The 24,465-nt window shown below is 35.4% G+C and overlaps 1 protein-coding gene and 1 long non-coding RNA gene across 7 annotated transcripts in view; one reads left to right on the top strand and one right to left on the bottom strand.

Annotated features, from left to right (window-relative positions):
- The window catches only part of LOC105481156 (uncharacterized), a 46,497-nt gene extending 31,465 nt beyond the window's left edge, over nt 1-15,032 (top strand). For all 4 annotated transcript variants that reach the window (XR_011610012.1, XR_011610013.1, XR_986800.3 and 1 more), the window contains 3 exons: nt 1,303-1,476; nt 10,717-10,870; nt 14,705-15,032. This is a non-coding gene — a long non-coding RNA (uncharacterized lncRNA). The remainder of the gene's footprint in view (nt 1-1,302; nt 1,477-10,716; nt 10,871-14,704) is intronic.
- The window catches only part of LOC105481157 (sperm associated antigen 16), a 1,164,883-nt gene that overhangs the window by 319,483 nt on the left and 820,935 nt on the right, over nt 1-24,465 (bottom strand). The gene's annotated exons all lie outside the window — the stretch shown is intronic.

Raw genomic sequence — 24,465 nt, 5'->3', positions numbered from 1 at the left:
AGTTAGTCTCCCATTTTAGGCCACCTCCAGAGGCAACTACCATAAATCATGTTTGTTGTATATTTCATGAACTAGTCCATATATATACAATCACCTTTCCTCACTGTCTCGTGTGTCTACCTCAGTTCATATAGATGAAACCATAATATATATGCATTTTATTATTATTGTGGTGGTTAAGAATGTGATATTTGAGTGAAGTTGCAAAGTTTAAAACTCAGCTTATTGGAAAACTATTGATACTATCTCTTATTTGCATAAACACTATACTAAATACTTTGCATATGGCAATTCTTTTAATCTCTACCATAGGAACTTGGAAATATTTTAAATCTCCATTTACAGTGGGAGAAATTTATGTAAAGCAATTAACATAATGCCTATGCAAGTAAGAGATAGTATTATTTATAGATTAATCTGTAGCTTTTTCTCTATTCCTTGTTATACTTATTAATTTTTGTTCGCTGCTGAGAATTTTAAAAGTCACCACTCTCCCAGGAAAAGACTCAGTGTTCTCCATCCATGGTCACAAACACCAGAACTAGTTATAAACTCATCTAATCAATTAGCAACAGTGCTATAGCCCTGCTTACAAGTAAACAATCAGAGCGGATTTTAAACCTATCTAACTGATCAATGACAACTAACTTCAGTGAACATTCCTGTAAAAGCCAAATAGCAACAGATGCGACTTGAAAGTCAGCCAACTGGCTCAGGATGCACTACAGTGAACACGTTTCTAACACTATTATCAACTTTATTCTACTTCTGTAACTGGCAAAAAACAAGTCTCATTGACCAACACAAGCTACTTTTCTAAGACTGACTTCAACCAACTCCTGCCTCTGTAACCAATACAATCCAAAGTAAACTCTTCACAAAAACTGGAAATAAAATCAGCAATTGGATTTGCTCAGTGGGTAGCTCTGACCAGTATAACTCTTTCACACTTAAATGTATTATCCATTCAACTTTTTGGTTTCAGATATTGAGTGGTGTTCTCATCCTTAGACACAATTTATACTAGTTTGCTAAAGTTACCATAACAAAGTGCCACAGACTGGGTGACTTAAATGAAAGGGATTTATTCCCTCACAGTTGTAGAGGCTAGAAGTCCAAGTTCAAGGTTTAGGCAGGCTTGGTTTCATTATGAGTCTTTCCGCTTGGTTTGTAGATGGCTGTCATGTCCCTGTATGTTCATATAGCCTTTCACCTGGGTCTATCTGTGTCCTAATCTCTTTATGAGGACACCAGTCATATTGGATTCGGTGACTTCATTTAACTTTAATTATCTCTTTATAGACCTTATCTCCAAATACAGTCACCTTCCAAGATACTGTGGATTAAGACATCAACATATAGATTTAAGGGGACACAATTCAACCCCTTGCAAAGAGCTACAGATATCTTTATTTCACTACTCATAAAATGTCTTAGCAATACAATAGCCATTGGAGCATGAACCGGCTGCAAAAGGTAAACTGTGACATTATTTTATACTATTTATTGTATTGTACATACATTGCATGAATTTATTTTGGGCTTATATGCAGTCTCAAAATGAAAAGTTGTATATTTTACATATTTGAATATATATCTAAACAGACTTGGATATTATACAAGCATATAATGTAATGATTAAAAGCGCAGTGTCTGAAGTGAAACTACTTGGGTCTGAATTTGGGCTTTGCTGCCTACTGTGTCCTTGGAACACTCTAAGCCTCAGTTTTCTCATCTGTAAAATATAAATAATATAGTATCTACATGATAGTGCCATTCTGAGGATTTAACAAATTAATTGGTGTGAAGTTCTTTGATTGCTGCCAGGGACAAAGTAAGTACTCAATAAATGTTAACAGTTACATAGTCATAATATGCAGATTGCAAGCTCTATGATAGCAGAGATGACGTTTAGTGCACTGTCTTTATCACTTCATAATTATAACCACAACGATGAATTAGCACGTGGGAAGCATTTAATACATATTTTTAAATTAATGCACACACATACACACACACACACACACATTGCAAGTTTGGTAAATGCACCCTTCACCAGCTTTCCTTTCCTAACCACATGACCTCCACCTTTTCAAGGTAATTCAAGCAAAAGGGCCAGGATTTTTGATGTTATAAAAGGACCCTCATGGAGAAAAACTCTAAGAAATGGAGCCCTAATAATGGAATGCCACAACCATCTGACAGCTGCACAGCATAAAGTTTTGTGCACTGTTGCGTTCCTGTCCACAGAACCTTCTGTACTTAGCCACTCTGAGTGCATCTGCCAGCCCCTCACATCACAACACAGAGGCAGCATTCTTGTGTATATTTTTACAAAATAACTTCTCTAAATAAAACATTGAAGATAAAAAGATAAATTATATTATGCCATTGTGCCCCCTATTTAATTTCAAATTCTGTGACCAGTCAAAAGTACTATTAAAGATGAGAAAGCAAATTGTATCCAAGAGTGAACAGAATTAAAGTTTATGCCAACTGCGAGAAAAAAATTCTCCTACTCATCACCTACTAGATGCTGCTTGTCTCTATTACAGCTAGTACCTTAGTTTTCAAGCTTAAAAATTAATGTCAAAAGAATTTTATAAGATCTTTTTTTATTTGAACAAGGTAAACCATTTTAATACAATAGAACAATTTATATAACATTTCATATATTCCGGAAATTCTTAAAAACATATTTGTGAAAAAATTCTTTGGAATTTTAACCTTATGGGTTTACAGGTTGTTAAAAAATATATTCCATTATTCTTACTGAAATGATCTCACTGGCATATAAATTAGAAACAGAGTAATCATTAACAAAGCTCCTAGTTTTTGTTATTTCATGTAAATAACTAACCATGTCTGTGAAAGATTGATTGCAGCTTTTAAAATGTTTGCTGAATCGTTGTGTAATTAAGATGAGTTAAATATGCAAATCAAGTCTAATTAGCTTCATTTATTAATGTTACTTTGCCTTGCCTCTACAAAATTTTTACTGTGGATCTGCTTTAGCACGTAGTATTTTTTATTTCTTTGTTCTAGGTTGAATTGCTGAAGAAACCAGCTGTTTTTCAGAAAGAGAAAAAGCTTTCATGCAGGGTTCTTCATTTAGAAGTGAGGGTTTAAAAAAATGCTCCCAGCAGCATAAGAATGGACTAAAATGCAATTATATACATATGTGTATTGCAATATATATATTCCAATCACCTTACATTAGACTATATTTAATGAATTTCATTTCATTGAAGTAGCAAACCCTCCAGGGATTTCTTTTGATGAAAATGAGCCTTTGTCACAATATATCCAACACAGTGATTGGGTGGAACAGAGTAAAACAGGCAGCATCGAATGAACCAAAGTACTTGGCCGAATTATATTTTCCTTGAAAAAAATTCTACATTTTTTTGCATGCAAAACCAACCTCTGTGTGTAAAACTACCAGCATCATAAAATTCACTGGAAATAATGCAAATGAAATATAGTATAATGGTCAGAGGGAAACACTAATATACTAATATAAACAAATATTAAAGTTCAGAGTCAATCTCACTTGCTCCTGGTAAGCCAAAGGGAGTAAGAATCAAATCTCAGAGCAAATACAGTCTAAACTTAAATACATTTTTCTGTTATATATTCAATTAATTATTCTCACCATTACATTCTATAATTCAATTTTCCCAAATTCAGAAAATTGCTTTACATTATTATTCACTTTACTGCCTGCTTTAGGATATATATACTATTATTATTTTTATTAGTTTTTTTTCCCCCTGTGGAAACAGTCATTTTTTCGAGGTTTCTGAGGGGTTATAAATATTTTATTGTGGTTGAAAAGCACAAGAGATGTACTGTCTTAACAAATGTTTAACTCTGCTGTATATTATTTACCAAAAATACAATGTTGTACAACAAATCTCCAACTTTTTCATCTTGCATAACTGAAACTTTACACACATTAAGGATCTATATTTTATGTGATAGTGTTTACTTCCCAAATTATGAAGGCAATACAAGTTTTCATTTTTTTCTATAATACATTAATTGTTAAGATCATTGGTAAAGTAGGATGAAAATATGTATTCAGAAAGGAAAAACCCTGAAATATAAAATATTCTCAGTTTTATAATGGGTGGCTTTCCTTCACTCAAAAAACATTTCTTTAAAATTAACTAAGTGTCAAATACAGTACTAGAGCTAATAGCATATTTAAATCCAAAGTTTGAGCTAAGTCTGACAACAATCTAGTCCACATTCCAAAGAGAGCACCAGTCACCATGTATGAAAGACACGTGTGATGAATTTGAAGCTCTTCTTTCATGTGGAGCATATGAAAGAGTTAGTAGTTGAACTGGAGGAAGGGTTTCTGGAGGGGGTTTCTGTGTGTGTCTGCTTTCTCTGCTAGATGTGATGAGCTAGGGAAAAGAGATAAAAAAACAACCTGCCAGAGAAAGACACAATTGTCAAGAGGTGAATTTCACATGGGAGATCCCCAGCAATGTAGGGACTTCGATAAACGCCACGAAGGGGGTTGGCTTTGAAAATATGGTTACTTTACAAAGTGCTGAACTAGATTTCCAATGTGCTAAGAACTTTCAACTTCCACCTCATCATCCTCCCCACACTCCAACCCTGATGATTCTGAAACCATCATTAAGCAAATGAGGGAACTTAGAAAGTCCTGAAGAAGTCCTCCTACATGCAGCCCCTCCCCAAGTCCTCTCACAAGTCTCACACAGTTGGCATCAGCCCGACGGGCCAGAAACCTGTCACCTAAATTAGATCCAGGTGTGGATGATGCACCTGGGCCGTAGTTTAAGTATAGCTCCTTAAATTCCATTCCTCTCCATCTGTAGATCTGTGAAATTAAAATAGACAAATATCTACCCCCATGTTACCAAATATACATTGTTGGGCAGGCACAGGATAACCACTGTATACATTCCTGTTCTAAAAGGAGGAAAATGAAGGCATAAAAGGGTCATTAGTCCATTACAATTCTAAAATTCAGCCATATAAACTGTATGTGTTCTGTGATTAGGTCTAAAGGCCTGGGAATAATTCTTTATGATTCTGCAGTTCTGCTCCACTATGAATTAGAACGTAAAGCATACCCTGGGTACAGATGTTGTAGAACAGTAATTGTCAAAGTTTAGGGTGCCTAAGAACCAGGCAGAAAGCTTGTTTATAATGCATATTTTTACAGAAAAAAGATTCTTGAGGCTCCACTTAAAGAGGTTCTGAGTCTGCAATCCCAGCACTTTGGGAGGCTGAGACGGGCGGATCACGAGGTCAGGAGATCGAGACCATCTTGGCTAACACGGTGAAACCCCATCTCTACTAAAAATACAAAAGAAATTAGCCGGGCGTCATGGTGGGTGCCTGTAGTCCCAGCTGGTCAGGAGACTGAGGCAGGAGAATGGCGGGAACCCCAGGAGGCGGAGGTTGCAATGAGCTGAGATCGTGCCATTGCACTCTAGCCTGGGTGACTGAGCAAGACTCCGTCTCAAAAAAAAAAAAAAAAAAAAAAGGAAAAGGGGTTCTGAGTCTATGTACACATGAGTTTCAGGAATTTGTATTTTAATTAGCATGCCCCGTGATTCTAACATATACTTTGAGAAAAAATGATCCACTGCAGTGCTTCTCAAATTTTAATGTGAATATTAATATAAATGCTCTAGAGATCTTACTAAAATACAGATTCCAATTCAGTAGGTCTGGGGTAAGCCAATGCTGTGCAAGAAACAAGTTTTTCTTGTTTTCTGAAATAAAACACTCTCATTTGTAGCATTTGCAAACTGCCATGGTGTAAATATTCCCTCCGTAGACAATTTCAAGCTACCAACTCAATGTCACTGAACTCTGATTTGGGAAGAGTTGTGCATATTCTGCTTTCACAAATCAGTGTGAACCAGCTCCAACACACCACTGCATGGAGCCCAAGATTTTGAATTTCTCATAAGCCCCAAGATGATTTGGATGTTCCTGGTGCACAGACCACACCTTAAATAATAATGATCCAGTAGAGAAACATAGAATGCTCCTGGTGAGGTGATGTTTAAGATGAGATATAGACACGAAAAGGTAAGTTAGTTGGGCAAAGTCATGGGATAGAGGAAAAAGATTCGAACAGAGAGTGACCCTAGAGTGTGCCATTTGTATATTGTTCATGAATGCTTCGGTATTACAATAGCAGAGTTAATTTGTTGAGACAAAGATTATAGGCCTGCAAAACTAGGATTTTATAAAAAAAAGTTTGGTGAATTCTGCACTAGAGCATTAAGTTAATAGCTATACTCTCTTACCAACCACAAAATGTTTTAATCATTATGCTGTGCTATATGGCTTTAAAAAAAACCCACACATATACATGTACAAACATCAACCCATAGACACGCATGCACAAGCACACAATCACGTACACAGACACAGACACATACATGGACACAACACACACATATACATATACACACATATATACACATACACACCCACAAAACCAATAATATAGATAATCCAATTATTTTAATCAAGTGAAATATATATATACATTAGAATGATAGAGGAGATTAAATAAAATGTATAGAAGGAATAGCATATAAAAAAAGAAAATACAAGCATTACTATGGCAATAAATTTGAAAATCTAGAGCAAATAGATTACTTCCTAAGACAATACAAATAACCCCAATTAATTGATGAATTATTATATCACTGTTGAAGAAAAACCACATCATTTATTCCAAAACAAATAATTTAAGATACAACTATTTTATATACATATATAATTACTAACTAGATAGCTGAAAGTGTTAAAAGACAGCCCTAAAGGATCAGAGAGGTGGTAGCTGTATCAAGCAACTACAATACCTGGGGAAGAGGGGTCAAATAAAAGTTTGAGTTATTAAATCTTAAAAGACTTACATGAAGGGCTTAAACTCAAACCTCTAAAATGAGATGCTCCTCGGGTGCTGTTAGTATCTCTGAAGAGGGTGCAATGAGGATGGTTCTATGAGTTTGAAAAAAATTCAAATTGATTTAGCTGCTGCCATAAAAAGAGCTGCTGGGATGAAGAATCAAGCCACAGGAGTCCACCAGAGGCACACAGCAAGTAGACAAGGAGTACATAGAAAAGGCCAGATCCTGGCTTCCTCCTCCAGCCTTGCCATCTCCCTTAGCTCCCGCTGTGGCCAGAGCTCAACATGGACCCCACTGGTAAACAGAAATGGAAATTGCAATTTCAGCCCCAGGATCACAGAGCTGAGTTTAGAAGGTTGGGTATGAAACTGACAGGCAGTAAGTTAATAATTGGCATAAGTATAAAATATGAATAAGTTAATTCTCAAAATTTTAAATAAAGCTTTTCCATGGCAAAAGATACAATAAATAAGACAACAGGAAAAAAATTGATTTGTTAAAATTTTGCAATGCAGATGACAGATAAACAGATAAAGGGATATATATATATATATTCACAGTAACATAGACAAAGGATATGAATAGGCCACTCACATAAAAGGAAATATAAATGGACAATAAATGTATGAAAAGATTTTCAAACTCACTAGTCAGTGAAATGCAAAATAAAGTGACAACTACCAATTCACCTGCTGTTGGCAGTCATGTGGGGAAGAGAGTACTTTCATTTACTCATGATAGAAATGTGAATTGTCACAGGGTTTTTGAAAAGCAATTTGGTAACATCTATTAACATTTAAAATGATGTGTTTCTTAACCTTGCAATAAAAGCAGCATGTGTAAATTTATATCTGAGTATGTTTTTGCAGCACCGTTTATGGTGGCAAAAACCTGGAAATGAAGTGACTGCTCATCAAGAAAATAATTTTGACATAAACTCTTATTCCTTTACCTACCACATAGACAATAAAATAATAAAATAGAATCCTATTGGTTGATTTTGAGTTATTTCTATCAGATACATTTGAACGAGGAAAGCAAAATGCACAGAAGTAGGTATTGTATTGTACAAACAATGACCAAAGGACCTAGTCTGCGAGTGTGTTTGTGGGATTTCTGCTGTTGTTCTTGGAAATGTTTTTTGTTTTCTGTTGAATTTGGAGGTACAGTTGGATTACCAATAATATTTCATAAAACACATTATGATCAGGTTGTTAATATGTTCCTTAGAGTGGATAAAGGGAAGAAGATAGGAATTGTAGGAAACAGGAGATTCCAAGCATACAGGAACCTATTTCTGTAAAATGATTTCTATGTGTGTACAGACATATTTAAAAGCATAAGTAAATTAGAAAACAAGGGAGAATATGCAATACATATGGTATATTGCTAAGTAATGCAAGCAAGTTATAGACTAACGTGTATAGTAAGATTCTGTCTCATTAAAACAAATAAACATTGTAGCAATAATTGCATACACTGAAAAAGTGTTTACTATATGCCAGGCATGGTTCTAACAGCTTTGTAAACACATTACTAATTGAAAGCTTCTCAGTACACTGTTATGCAGGTATATATAGCAAGTTAGTGTGTACACTGAGAAAGACCCAGCATAAAGTCACACAGGACTCTGGTGCCAAATCATGAGTATTTGTTTGAATACTGGCTCTGTTTCTGACCAGCTGTCTGAGTTTCCCAGCTTGGGTACATTGCTAAATATCTTCATACTTCAGTGTTTCCATCTGCAAAATGGGGTGGTATTAGTAGTTTTATTACAGATTTTTGAGAAATAAATGAAATCAAAATGTAAAATGCTTAGAACAAATGTCTGGATATAATAACTACTCAATAAATATCAGCTATTATTATTATGAACAAGGAAAAAGGAATGGAATAATTTATACATGTTGTTAATTAGCACTGGTTAGCTCAGTGGGACTGAAGTAGGGAATAGAGGGAAAAACTTGGATTTTGTTTTTATGTATCACAGATTTCCTTTTTCTATTTTTATCATATATGAAACATTTAATTGTAGCCAACATTTTATGACCTCGAGACAGACTTAAACTCAGAAACTAAACCAAAAGTAATAATCTAGTATGGCGAAATTTTTGATTGTTCATTTATTTGTTCTCATTTTTTGTTTATTCATCTCATCAACAGATATTTATAGAATGCCTTTAAGGCACTCTACAGGCCCTGTGGATATATGAGTATATATTTTTACTCTCAAAGGACTCAAAGACTAATGAAGAAGAAACAGACTTTAATAACATCTCTGCAAATAATTACTGTGATAAACACTAAGAAAGTAAAATTAGGATATTAGAAACAATGTTACACAGGGTTTGGAACTCATGCAAAGCTTTAGTAAGAAAATTATATTTGAGCTGAGATCTGCATAAGAAGGAATAAAGTATGCAAAGAACATTGGGGTTGAGGGGAATATTTTATGTACAAGCAACATCTGGTGCTAAAGCCATGTCACACTAGCCCATTGTTTTATTTGGTTGGTTTATTGATTCTATCTTCTGCTTGGATCAGTTCATATTATACTCTTTTTTTCTTTGACCCTTGACACTGTGATTGAACGGTATTAATGAAATACAGTGAGGGTGCTTCTCTCTGAGGCACTACATCTGATCATCACAGTCTATTTTCCGGTAGTGGTTGCTTTTGAAAGACTTATTGAGCTTCTCAGAGTTTGTGAAGAAATTGAATATTGCTGTTATTTCATCTTTTTTTGTGTTTAAAATTATTTGTAGATAATTATTTATTTTAAAAGTCTTTCTTCTACTTGTTCTTATTATCATTCTTCTTTTTCTTCATCTTTATCTTCTTCTTCCACTTCCTTCTTTGTTTATTCTCCTTTATCACCATCATCACGCTTCATATCTCCTTATAGATCTTTTGCAAAAGTACTTATTGATTTGGATATAGATGTATATTTTATTATTTGTATAAGCTTATTCCCGTGTATAGATATGTTATCAATGACCATATTCCTCATTAAAAAATTGAATCTCTAGGATAGCAGTGTAAACAGTGTATTGGAATGGCAGGCATATGTGTAGAGAGTCTAGTTAGTTGCTCTTTATGAGCAGACACCCAAAACTTGATATTGGATAGAAGTAGTAGAGGTCTTAAAGAGAAGTAGATATTTAGTAACCATTTAGAATATTATATCGATAACATATGGTAAAGGGATTTATGGATGGATTTAGGGAGGGTTATGGATTGAAATTTTAGTGATGACTCCTAAATTTGAAGAATTGGATGGAATTTCTTAGAGAACCTCAAAGAATGGCAAACTTTGGGAGAGAAGATCATAAGTTCAATGTTGTAAATACTGTGCTAAGATGTCTTTGAAACAACGAAGTGTAGGGGGGATGCTAACAATGTTGTTACGTATAGTGTTCCAAACTTGGAAGATAGGTTAGAATGAGAGACGAAACTTGTAGATCATCAGTGAGAGATGGTAAATTGAACTATGGGCCAGGATAAAGACGGTTAGAAACACTGTAGAGAAAGGTCCTAGGCATGTATTGTGAAAACTTGCAACATTTAAAGGAAAGTCAGGGGAAAATGTTATATCATAAACAAGGAGAATGATGAAAGTGTTTGTATATGATCTTTACTATTTCTTGAGAATAAACTCTCAGAAAATGGGTTACTAGCTCAGAAATTGTGAATTTCTAAGGCTTTTGGTACATAATGTAAAAAATACCCTGTTGAGGAAATTTATGAACTTTTAATTTGCTAAATTTTACTTGTATCTATTGCAAATGCCTCCCTTCAGCCTCCAACAAACTCTCCATTCCACCTACTGACAGAGATTTATTGATTACTTTGGCAAGATACTAGGATAGGCACAGAAGACCCAGCAGTGCCCTAAAAAACAACCTCTGTCCTATTCTGCCATGAAGGACTCTACAGTTGAAGTGTTTGAGAAGGTAGGAATGGAATAGATACAGAGTATATTAATATATTCCCTATTTTGAATCTATTAGTTAATCTTTAATATGCTTGATTCTGATGTTATTTCAATATACTGCTGGATTTAAGTTTGCAAATATTATATTATTTTTACACCTATATACCAAAGTAAAATTGGTCTGCCATTTTTACTTCTTTCATTTTCTTTGCCGTATTTTAGTATCACATTTAGTATTCAGTGATACTAAATATAGTATACTTAATATAGATACTAAATATACTAATATCTATAATTTAATATAGATAATAAATTATAAAATTATAAAAATATCTATAATTATATAGATAATAAATATACTAAATATAGATACTAGTATAATATAAATTATACTAGCTTTATACAATGAGCAGGCTATCATTCTATTTTTCATATCCTGGAATAGTTTAAACATTATTGGCATTACTGGGTCACTTGAAGGGTGAGAGAACTCATTCATAAAGCCATCTGGTCCCAGCATCTGTTTTAGAGGTTAGATCTTTTCAGTTGTTTCAATGTTTATCCCCTGGATATGGTTCTATTCAAGTTTTCTACTTGTTCTTTGATTTTTCAATTTTATTAATTTATACTTTTCTAGAACATTATTCTTTCAACAAATATTGAGTGCTATTTTGTCAGACATCTGTCTTTGCTGTGCCCTGGCCTTTCATATTTTTGAGGTGAATTGTTTATTGTTCAGTATGGCTAATGTAGTTTTTTTTTTTATGTTAGCTTGTACATTTTTCTTTATTCTTTCAATTAAAATGCCCTTCTAGAATGTATCTATTAGAATAAAGGTAGTGCTGTGAGTGCTGGGAGCAGGTGCCCAACTTTGTGGAACAGGTTTCAACAAAACCTGTTCCTGTGTGGTTTTCTCACCTGTATCTGATGAGCTCTTTCAAACTGCATATGCAGACGTTAAGTAACATTGGAAATAGGTATAGTTGCATTTTCTTCAGAATACCATTCATCTCAGTGATGGCTCTTTGTTTACAGACTTCCATAACTGCCATCTTTTATCTAATTGTTTTCCAACATGTTTGTTCCTTTGCATAATGTGAGTGCTTCCATCCTCTTTCTCCACTCCCTGGAAAAGTTTGTAAAATAATCTTCCACATAGTGACCCCATTTACTGTTGTATCAAATCTGCTATTACATAGTTAATACCCTTTCAATTTATTTTTTAATTGTATTCCTCTTCCTTTTCACACTGCATTTTAAATACTTTTCTGTTTACATATCGGGTCTTTTAAAGTAAATGTCCTTTAGATTTTCTTGATGGCATCTTTTCAATTTTATTTTTCTAATTTGTGCAGAATACTATTTTTAGTATTTTTCTTCTAGATCTTCTAGATGTTCTTCCTGTTCATTGTCTCCATATGTGTTTTATTTTTATTCAGCTTCAGAAAAAGGGGCAAGATTTGTCTAGACATTGTTTTGTCTATAGCGCCCAGTGTCTGGGTGGCATACTAAATTTTACTTATGCTGAAATTGTTGACTCCCATTTTCAAGCTTATAACTGGAAGTTTCTTTTAATTCCCTGGTTAATTCCTGCTGTTCAATAGGAATTAGGCTCTCATCTCCTCTGGCTTTCTGTCTCTTTTTGGTACTTAAGAATAATCGCCTATAATTCCCAACATACATTACTTCTCAATTTCTTCCCACCTCCACTCTTTCCTTTGCTGATTTACATTTATTATCATGTGACATCCTTTAGAAAAATGTTTATATATTCTTATCTATATACCTTTAATAACTTGCACAGTTTCCTGGGACATAATGAATACTTAATAACTGAATTAACATCCATATCATAATCGATTTGCAATGTTTGCTAATAGTTTATTGTCATGTTCGGTAGAAGTAAAAAATGAAGAATAGAATGGTATCCATCACTTTTTTACATAAGAACACCTTACTTTTATTTGGTCACTATATGTGTGTCTGTACATTTTTTTACATTATTATATAGCTTCCTTAAAGTTAAGATAGCAAAAAAATCTGCATTTAACTCTTTATTTCTCATCGTTATTTTGTTGCAAGAATGGGAGCTTTTATATAATGGAATCAAGAAAAAATATTTAGGATATATATTAGTAAAGTGCCTGAGGCTCTACCATATCAAGACAGAACTGATAAAGAGTAAAGGAGTAAAGAAACCATATAATAGAATCTAAGAACGAAAACCACAAGAAGGTGTTGACATTGCAGTTTGAGGTAAAGTGTCTCTCTTTGAATCTGGTAGTAACTACTTGACATCAGTGAGTTGAGTAGTAAAAAATAGAACAAAATTATGTTGTTCATTTGGCATTGCAAAGTTAAAAATGTCAGTTATTTCACCGAAGGTACCTTTATTTTTCCTCATACAGTACAATAGTGCCTGAAGACACTTTATGAGCACGAAGTTTGAAATGTGATTGATCCAATTTGCTTGTTTTTAATGCCTTCTAGGGGCAGTAGAGTAGGGAGGAGACATCAAAAATACAGGCAACTGCATTAGTCTGTTCTCATCCTGCTATGAATAACTGCTGGAGACTGGGTAATTTATAAAGGAAAGAGGTTTAATTGTTCACAGTTCCACATGACTGGGGAGGCCTCAGGAAACTTACAATCATGATGGAAGGCATCTCTTCACAAGGCAGCAAGAGAAGGAATAAGGGGGGAAATACCCATTATAAAACCATCAGATCTCCTGAGAACTCATTATCACGAGAACAGCACGGTGGGACCGCCCTCATAATCTAATCACCTCCATAAGATCCCTCCCCTAACACATGGGGATTACAACTCAGATTACAATTCATGATGAGATTTGCATGGGGACACAGAGCCAGACCATATCAGCAACTGAGGATAGTTTTTAAGGTCCTTACTTCTTGCTTGGTACATAATAAATCATGACTAAACATATAGCCATCTTGAACTCTGAAGTTTCCAGGAAAAAGACAAGTAGTAACCTCTGGAATTGGTAACAACCTTAATTAACACAGTTTTGTGCAAGGCAATATTTTGAAATGAAATGAAAGAAAATGAAAGCCAGTGTCATGTAGTGTCACTGTCGAAAGTTTACATTGTATGGGAATAAGTGGTGTGATGGCTGCATCAGATAAATTTTTAAGTCACATAGAAAAAGTAAAATGTTTCATGAAAGCATAAAGAAACTATCACATACGTTTGGAGTAATTTAAAATTTTCATCTCAAAAGGAGATGTATTTTAAAATAAATTTTTAAGGATGGACCGGCTTTCAAAAGGCAGAGGGCGAAGATGGTGTTCAAGGTATTAAAGAAACACAAATCAAAGATATAGGGGAGGAAAAGCTTCTGCCATGTATAAATATCATGCAAAAGTGCTGTTTGACTGTGACACTGACCACATCATATTAGCAGATACTTAGATAGCTATTTCACTGTGAAAAGCCTTCAACGTCATGATGAATAACTCACCTTCAGTGTGGTAGATAGTGGAGTGCCCTGGACAGCTTATGACTATGTGAATGGCGTGATTAGAATTGTTCTCTTTGTAGTCTGAATATTCAAAGGAAAGTGAATGTGCTACTAAACCAGAATGGGTGGTGTGGAATATAAACAGTAGGGGAAAATTTTTTAAAGGCAATATAAAGGACACATTTGCAAGATGTAACAAATGATTTTATATTTGGGAATTTGAGGAAGTATAATCAAAGTTTTCTATTTTTCTCACTCCAAGTTGTTGCTAGGACCATTGCCCTAAAAAAAATTTTGATCACTAACTCAGGATACCAACATATGGAGACTTTCATGATAACTCTTTTTTTTTTTTTTTTTTTTTTTTAGATGGAATCTCCCTCTGTCACACAGACTGGAGTGCATTGGCACAATGTCAGATCTTGGATCACTGCAGACTCCATCTCCTGGGTTCAAGTGATTCTCCTGCCTCAGTCTCCCGAGTAGCTGGGACTACAGGAAGGCGCCACCACGTCTGGCTAATTATGACAACTCTTTTCACTCATTCCTGTTCGTCCTACTTTCTCTTGCTTTTATATTCCAGTCAAACCAAATTTCTCATGGCTTTATGCAACTTTGACTTTATAAGTGCTGCCCTACCAGCCTGTTGGACTTCCCTTCTCTATTTTTAACTGCCCAGTTCTTATTAAAGACTGAAGTAAAGTACCTGCTTTCTGTGAAGCATTTCTTCTAACTCCCTCACACGACATGAATTGCTCTCTGCTTTGTGTTCTAATAGTCTTTCAGTGCTACCTCTAGAACAGCACTTACCACATTTGTTTACTTGTCAGTCTTCTTCCCCAATATAATATAAGCTCATTGAAAAGAGATATTGCTTTATCTGCTTTGTAATCTCCAGGACATAAAATATTCCTTGGCAAGAAGCAGGTACATAATGAATGATGAAGAAATTAGTAACTGAATGTATGAAATGTCATTGACATTTTGAGCCTGAGTATTAGGAAATAAGCGTGTCACTTATTGAAGCAGAGAATTAAGAGTAAGCTGAGAAACTGGGGGAGAGACCTGCTGAGTTAGAGCCTAGGTGAATAATTGTAAATGTACATATAAAGTTGGGGCAGTGACAACCATGTATTGTCATCTATAGAAGGATCTGAAGCCTAAAACATTGGTGGGTTGGATAAGGGAAAGAAAGGAGAGAGACTGAACGTGAGAAAAGCAAAAGCTGTTGATCGGCTCTTTATGATTTTACTGATGAATTATAAATGAGGTATTTCCATTGGTTTAGGGGGAGTTCATGTTGTAAGGTGTGAGAAAAATTCATAAAATCTAGATTTTTTTTTTGAAGGATTATGTGCTGAAGAGAGGAAAACAAAAAAGTCATTTCAAGGAGTAACAGAATCGAGGATTTTGTGTTTGGTTCCTGGCTTTGTTTGTTATGACCATATCCTTAGGCAGAGACATTATTTTGTAAGGAAGGAGAAGTTACAGATGTAAACAAATGAGAGGACTTGATGAAATGAAGTCTTAGAGAGGGGAGAGATTGAGAATCTCAGTCTTTCCCATGTGAAGAGGTACTGAGGGAAAAAGAATGGTTATTCTTAAGGGAGCCATGCAAAGGAAGAAAAGATGAAAGAAAATAAAGATAAATTTTAAAGTGAAGGGAAAATAAAGAGTATAAATGTTATATGGTTTTCTCAAAACTGTATGAGCTGAAGTTATTCACTGAAATTCTGGGTGATGTGGATTTAGTATAAGAGCTTTAGTAGAATAGAAAAGGTAGGAGTCGCTATGAGGAAGGACATCAATAGTAAGCATACACTAGGAATTTTAAAAAGGATGCAATAATAAGAGTCTAGCTGAGTTTAAAATAATTACAGTGGATCCAACAAGCACGACTTTGTGCATTTCTCTAATAAGATACAGCAACTACCTATTGGGTATTATGGCTCACTACTTGAGTGACAAGATTCATACACCAAATGTCAGTATCATGCAACATACACATGTAACAAACCCGCACATGTACCCCCAAATCTAGAAAAAAACTTGAATTTTTTTAAAAAAACAGTTGTTGGGGGACAGATCCCCAGATCCCCATGTCAGATATGCAACAAAAGCAGAATGAATGGAGGTTAATTAGTTGAGTCTGTTCTTGAGGTTCTTCTTCTCATAAGTTGAGAAACAATGGTAAGAAAATCACTGGAATCACACAGAAATCAGAACACAAGACTTGTTATGAATATAAATGAATTAGAGTATGTAGATTGGAAACCCAAATCTAAGTATTTTCTCCATGAATGAAACTTACCCACATAGCCATTGGCAGAGTTGAAAAAATTATCTTATGGCCTGGTAAATAAGAAAAAAAAAAAAAAAAAAAACTGCATGCTTAACTCAGGAGAGGAATAAAGACTGACCCATGTATGCACAGCTTCTTTCCTTTAGCTTACCAGTCAGATGATTACCAATCACACACTCTTTGGGGGATGTGTCTACAAGAGTTCCTGGAAAAGAGGCCTCAAGTATTCTTCTAAAACTTTCATCCTAGAAAGCACACATTCCATCCCCTCTATGGAAAACTGACAAATGCAGAATAAACCCTCCTTCCTAATAGATGGTAGTATTACTGACAAGGTTGACCACATGTCTGGTTGGGTAGACCTGAAAGTAAATTCATCATGTAAGGTAATTCTTTAAAAGTCAAGGAACAAAATGGGGTCAAAATAAAAATTTAGAGCTTATTCACTGGAAGTGGGAAAGGTGAGGAGAAGATTGCAATTATTTCAATGTCAGAGTTTGTGATCATGTTGGTAAATGGTAGAGTTATTTCAAGTTATCATGAGTTGTAAGGCAAGTCTGAGTGGACGGGGTGGGAGAAACGAAGTGGCAATGCCTAACATTGAAAAGGAAGAACTATGAGGCTAGGAAGTAAGAAAAATATCATAAAGGTTGAATCTGTTGAGCATGATGATAGGCCAGTGATTATTACCAGGCAAATAAATGATTTTAAGAAATGTGATGTTAAGGCCTTCTCCCATTAAATTAGAATATCTGAAGGTAAAGCCATCAGAGAACTAGTTTTGTTTGAAGCTTTTCAGGTAATTCTAATGTGTAGCCAGAGCTGAGAACCACTATATCTGGCAATGACGAAAAGAAGAACAGAGTGACAGTGATGAACGGGTCATGATGTCCTGAAGACAGAAGATGGATAGGACAAGGAAGAGAAGAGAACAGAAGTAGACATCAAAAATCGTGGAGATTACTGAGTAGAAGCAGGGCAATCCTATCCTAAAAATGGCAGTAAACTAAAGTAGTGTTAAGAGTCAACGTATCAGGGACCCAAAAGTCATGGGACAGTAAGAAGTGGAGGAGAAGGTAACAGATCATGTGTCTTCAGGGTTCAGACACATTTTTATTTAATGAAAGATGGATGAGGAGAAATTTATTTATGGAAAAACAGAGTTAAGTGGACCTCTTGAGTGAGGAGATTGTTACATTGTTAAGAGTGGACTCAGGGATAGTCAGAGAAGAACTGGGTAAATTAGAGCAGCAAGGGCCAGGAATGAAGGGCAAGGGGAATGTTTTCCTTGATCCAGCTGCAGGACACTGCAGAGGTATCCAAGCCAAAAGCAAGGGGCAAAAAGAGCCAGGAGGAAAGGCAAGGATTAGTGCCAGAAAGACAAGGAGAGGATATCAAAGCCACAGGCCGACAATTAAAACAGGGCCCAGAGCCTGAGGAACTTGATGTGGAACCAGAAGGAAGTGGACAGAAGTGTCTCCATGGTGGCCCAACTCTCTTGAGTTCTAATGATTTAGGTGGAGACGGTCACACTTTGCCCCATCCTCTTTCCCTGAATCCTCTCCTTCTTTAAAGAAACCCTCCTAAGGATGAAAAAAATACAATGAGTAGGAGAGGGCACTAAAAAATATGGCGATGTGAGGCAAATTTGAGAGGCAGACAGAATCATCAGGTACTGGGGGAAGATAGGCATTATTAGTTTCCTAGGTCTGTCATAACAAAACATCACAAACTGGGTGGCATAAAACAACAGAAATGTATTTTCTCCTAGTAGTGGAGACTACAAGTCTGAGACCAAGGTGTGTGCTATGTTGTGAGGTCTCTGAGGGAGAATGTCATGTCTCTCTATCAGTTTCTGGTGGCGACTGGCAGTCCTTGATGGTTGTTGGCTTGTAGATGAAGCATTACAATCTCTGCCTGTGTCTTTACATGGCATTCTCTCTCTCTGTCCGTCCTTTCTTCTTTTTATGAGCGCATCAGTCATATTGAATTAGGGCTCAACCTACTTCAGTATGATCTCATCTTAAGTAATTACATCTGCAAACACCCAATAGAGTGTCATTATTCCCAATTCTGTGCCACTGAAAACAGAGATAAGTAATTGGGGGTTAGGATTTGAACACATCTTTTGGGGGAACACAATTCAACCAACAACAGAGTTTTTGTTGTTAGGTAAAATTTGGTTAATGCAGCTTGGAGTCTTGGTATGATCCTACTTCTGGAAGGATGTTACTTAGATAGCTCAGTTGAATTATGGTTTTCAGTGAAGCAAAAGAGACAATTGGATAGCATATATATATATATATATATGTTAAATGTAATATATATTTAAATTCTAATATATATTTTATGTACATAATATATGTCCACATTTATTTTACCTTAATATATAGCCTTCTATGTGAAAGCATCTGAGTTACTATTTTCTTATTCAGTGGTTCTCAAAGTGTGGGTTCCACATCAACATCACCTGAGAACTTGAAAAACATATACCCCACACCTATTTAATTGAAAACTCTTGGGCTGACTCTCCACCTGTATATCTGTATTTTTATAAGTCTTCTCATTCAGTATGATTTGAGAACCATGAGATTCTGGTTAAAGAAACTTGTCTGCAATTACAAAAACAGCTGTTAAGTAAGGGTTATGTTTGTTTTGGTTAGGTACTTTAGTCTGAAAAGCTTGTGTCTTGAAGACTTTGGCTAATAAATTAGATAATTCAAATACTGTTGCCCTAAGTTATTTATAAAATATTTAAAATAGCGTTAATGTGATTAGAATTTGTCTTTATTTTTATGAGATGGAGTCTCACTCTGTCACCCAGGCTGGAGGGCAGTGGTGTGATCTCAGCTCACTGCAAGCTCTGTCTCCCAGGTTCATGCCATTCTCCTGCCTCAGCCTCCCGAGTAGCTGGGACTACAGGCGCTCGCCACCACACCCGGCCAATTTTTTTTTTTTTTTTTTTTTTTTGTATTTTTAGTAGAGATAGTGTTTCACCATGTTAGCCAGGATGGTCTCGATCTCCTGACCTCATGATCTGCCCGCCTCAGCCTCCCAAAGTGCTGGGATTATAGGCGTGAGCCACCACCCCCGACCTTAATGTGGTTAGAATTTTTCACATGGATCTTGTTCTATAGAACTTCTTATTTGAGAAATTTCTGGGACTAGAATCTCTTACTGAAGTTTGTTGATGCTCTTGATGTCTCAACTATTCAGACAATTCTGCTGCCAATGAATTCTCGGCCTCACTTTTGTTTACTGTATGCCAGCTGCCCTGTATGTGTCATTTATTAAGTGATATAATTGAATTCTTGCAAAAATCTTAACATAAATATTATCATGACCCATTTAAGGATGGAAAAACTGAGATATTTCTGTTAAGTTTGTCTTAACAGAGGTTAAGTAAATTGTCCACATTTACACAGTGAGGAATGGTAAAAAGTAGATATCAAATCCAATTTGACTGACTGCAGAGTCCAGTCATTCCTTCATCTACCCTATTTTGCTTCTATTTAGAGACCTAAATAGCTGCTTAAAATAATAAAAATTAGTTTTCTTTTTGAAATTCTCTTTTCTCATCTAAAATAAGAACAAAAAACTGGGATTGGGAAGGCAGTTAAGAAGTCAGTGTCTTTTCTCTTGTCTCCCACTCCCAGATTCTTCGGAGACAAAAATCTCACCCTAAAATAAGGCAATTAATAAAATAGGTGGTCCAAGACAATGATTTATATTATTAGCCCCACATTATCTTTCATCTTGTCAGTAGAAAACTTCTTAGCTGGCTTTCCTATTTGCCCTAAGCACTGCCATTTCAATAGGAATTGCCAGGTTCTAGGTATTGCTTGAAATTTGGTGGGAATTCTAACGCGATGATTAAGTTTTTGCATTAATGCCTTCTCTGGAATCCTAATTTTCTAATATGGCTTATTTAAGAATTGCTATGAATAAGAAAACATTTTAACTGTAGCAAAATTTAGCTTTTTAAATATCATGAATTCAGAACACAACAAATTATTCAAACAAAGAGATTTCTTTTCTTTACCAGATTGTGAAAATTACTATTCTCAAGGGCATTGATATATAATTTAGTTCATATTTATAGTTCTTTAATGGTGCCCTACATATCATAAGCTTTATATAATTTGCTGAATGCATAAAAAGAAAAGGTAGAAAGCTAAACACTGCCTTCTGATGGTGAGGTGGGAAGTAGAGAAAAGTTAGTGATTTTTCTTTCTTTCTCAGTGGTTGGGAGAGCTAATTTTGAAGTATGTCATGTTTTTCTATCTTGCTATGATGATCTTTTCTCTTGACTATCTTAGATGTACCTTAGGCTTATAAGAAGCAATGGAAGGGCACAGATTTTGAGGTGCCGTGAAAGACCTAAACAAATCACACCAAGACTGTTACCAAGCCCTAACCCAGCTTCTCATTGGTTGTTGCTGCCTTTTTCTAATGCAGAAAGGGCAATAGTGCAGTATCCTCCCTACTTTACCTTAGTGAATTAAACTGAATTAGTGATTGTGTGGTTTCTGGAAATCCAAAATATTCCCTGTAAGGAAATCATTTTGATAAGGGCATAGAATTACATTTGAAAGCTTTGTTTCTTAATTTCATAGAGAAATACTTTGGAAAAAAAAAAACCCTAAAAATATTTATCATGTCATTTCCTCACTCTACAGAAGTGATCAATTATAATAAATTTCCTCAAAGGTTTATTTTTTTAACAGAAATATACTATATTTATTGTAATAACTCATCTGATAAAATTCATTGAACTATTTAAAAAGTAAAATAAAAGCACTGATAATTGCAATTAATAGACACACAGAAAAGGAACAACAAATAACAGAATTTTTTTTTTTTTTTTTTTTTTTTTTTGAGACAGGCTCCTACTCTGTCTCACAGGCTGGAGTACAGTGGTGTGATCTCGGCTCACTGCAGCCTCAACCTCCTAGGCTCAGTAAATCCTTCTACCTCACCCTCCAGAATAACTGGGACTCTAGGAGTGTGCCACCATGCCCAGCTAATATTTTTTATTGTTTGTAGAGATGGTGTCTCGCTATGGTGTCCAAGCTGGTCTCAAACTCCTAGACTCAAGCAATCCTCCTACCTCAATCTCCCAAAGTGCTGGAATTACAGGCGGGAGCCACCACACCTGGCCTAGAATAATTCTTGATGACTACACTTTTAATCTTTGTCAGATATTTTTGGAGTCTCTCTCCTGAGGGCAATGGTTCCTTCTCTTCTGGAAACAAGCTCCCCTATGCCTTCTAAGCCACAGAGGCATGTGGAAGGGTCTTTTTCTTGGGAATACTTTGCCTTCCTCTCCGTTGCAGAAAGAGTCAGAGGGCACACTGGAGCACATCTAAGCAATACGCTGCCTTTCATCACCTGAGTTCCCCAGAAAAGAGAGCCTAAAGCAAGGATTAATGTGCAAATGCTTTACTTAAGAGATGCAAGCCCAGAGCAACTGAGATGAGAGAAAGAGAAGTGAGGCAGGGACAGACAGGGAATAAGGCATTCCTGCATTGGCAACTACACAAAAGGAACAGCAAGTTGCTCCAGAGTTATATCCTTTGCTGTACAGGATTTTGGTGGGCAGAATGCAGGGAAAAGTATGACTCTGACTAATCATGGGAGGGAAGAAGGAATGGGATTCAGTTCAAGTTTGCTTCTTGGAAATCAAACCCCCCTATATTTCTAGAGTACATCATCTGGATATTTTGGCAGCTGCTCAATGTGCCTGATTCCATACCCGCCTTCATGGTGTTTAATTTAAGTCTGAAAGTGGTCATTGAGGCAGAATTGTTGGCACATGGCTGACCAACGTGCCTGCACAGGGGCAGCCAAGGGGAGGGGAGAACTCAGCATTCCCAGGACAAGTGACTGGATGGCTTTGGAGACAGCAGTGCTGGGAAAATCAGTGAAAAGGCTTAAGATATGTATCTGAAATAATACCCTTTCACAAAAACTGAGATTAAGGTCTTTCATTCTACTTTTATTTTGAGTTGGCCTCCTGCACAGATGAGACAGAAAACTGGGAATCTTTAGTGTTAACTTTTTTTTTTTTTTTTAAGAACACGTGTTTAGAAGAACAAATGAATCCTGCCTGTAGAAGAATAAAGAAGATATGCAGGTTGAAACAGGAACAAGAGTGAAAGGACATCCTCTCGGGATCCCTTGAAGGCTTCTCATTCCTGGCTCCAGTACCTTACAAGGTACAGTTACATTCTTCTGCCTAGGTACCCAGAGGTGGTTGCCTGTTATTATTAATAAATATTTTTTCTCTACTTGCTCTATTTATTTGTACATGTAATCAAACTAATGATATCTATATCATCAGATTATATGATGCAAAATAAATCTCTTCTTGGCCTCCTTTAAATGTTGTTATTCTTAGGCTTCTAGATTCCAGGCTTTCCTCTATTCTCAGGCTGCACACTCCTCCTGGGGGGCCTGGGTTCATTTCCATTGCCAAAGTTCATCATATATAAGATGACTCTGAAACTATGTCTCCAGCTCATATCACTAAATCCAACTTGCTATTGATCAGGGTACAAGTGGATGGTTTCCACTGAATATATCCGAAAGTGAATTCATCATCTTTCAGTCTAGATCTCTCTACCTCATGATCTGTCCCTTGCTTACTTTTTAACTTTGCCCAACCAAAAGCAAACTATGAACTCATATGCCATTGTGGTTAAATTCTCATGATTGCAGCCCAAGGCACATGCTCTAATAAGAACTACAAGAGGTCAAATAACTTGCTACCATATTTTAAAAATAACAGACTCAGTAGTCAAACATCCGTTCGCCAGAATCTAAAGGCTATGCTCTTTTTATTGTAGCATACACTCTCTCTCAACACACACACACACAGAGAATAAAATAAGAAGAATTAAAATAAATTGAGATACCCTAATTTTCAATTTAGGCCAATTTCTTAATTTTATTTCAGGCATGTCCTTATTTTAATGATTGAATTTAATTTACAGTTAATTTCCATTTATCAGTATGTTGCTGATCTTTCTGGATGAATATTAGTGTAAAACACTTAATCCCTAGATACCTTCTTTCTGTTAACTAATATGTTTTAGATATAATTCTTCAAGATCAGGTGTTGTGTCTTCAAGAAGTGCAGACTAATTTTAATATCAGTCTAAACAAACTGTAATCAAGAAGATAAATATACCTCAAAAGTCATGCAAAGCATTCTAAATTCAAATAGAAACGATTCTTGGGTTATCCATATCACTGTTTACTATTCATTTAAAACTTAAATGCATATATATTTGTGTGTCTGCATTTAAAGATATACTCGACTATGTAAAATATACATTTAAATATATAAAAAGATGTTCACATATAAAAATGCATTCAAATATAGACATACGCTTAATAAGTTTTTGATTCCACATAAGGGGATATGACTGAAAGAAAATTTCTTTGCTAATTAGTTGTAATCAAGGCAGAAATCTTTACTTAAGAAAATTAACAATTACTATAAAAAAGTCTTAAACTCAAGCACAGTTCTTGAATTTACAATCTGTTCATCCTTACTTTAGACATAAGAAAGGATTTCCTTAAGAACAATGCATGAAGTCGTATAGAGCTACGAAAATGTATACTGTAATAAAAATAAATCAGTTTCACTTAATTATCATCATGTGTGTATTTCAGTGCCTTGGACTTCATGAATGGGGCTGCTTTGGAATTTTGCCTCTGTCTTAAGGACGTGTGGTTCATTCTTCCCCGGAGGATATGAAGTTTTTCCTCTGCATATTTCTATTTTGTAAGAAAACAGTTTTATTGGAGGATATGACATACT

Source organism: Macaca nemestrina, chromosome 11 (genome assembly GCF_043159975.1).
Source record: "Macaca nemestrina isolate mMacNem1 chromosome 11, mMacNem.hap1, whole genome shotgun sequence".
Lineage (NCBI taxonomy): Eukaryota > Metazoa > Chordata > Mammalia > Primates > Cercopithecidae > Macaca > Macaca nemestrina.
This window is presented reverse-complemented; position numbering and strand designations above follow the sequence as displayed.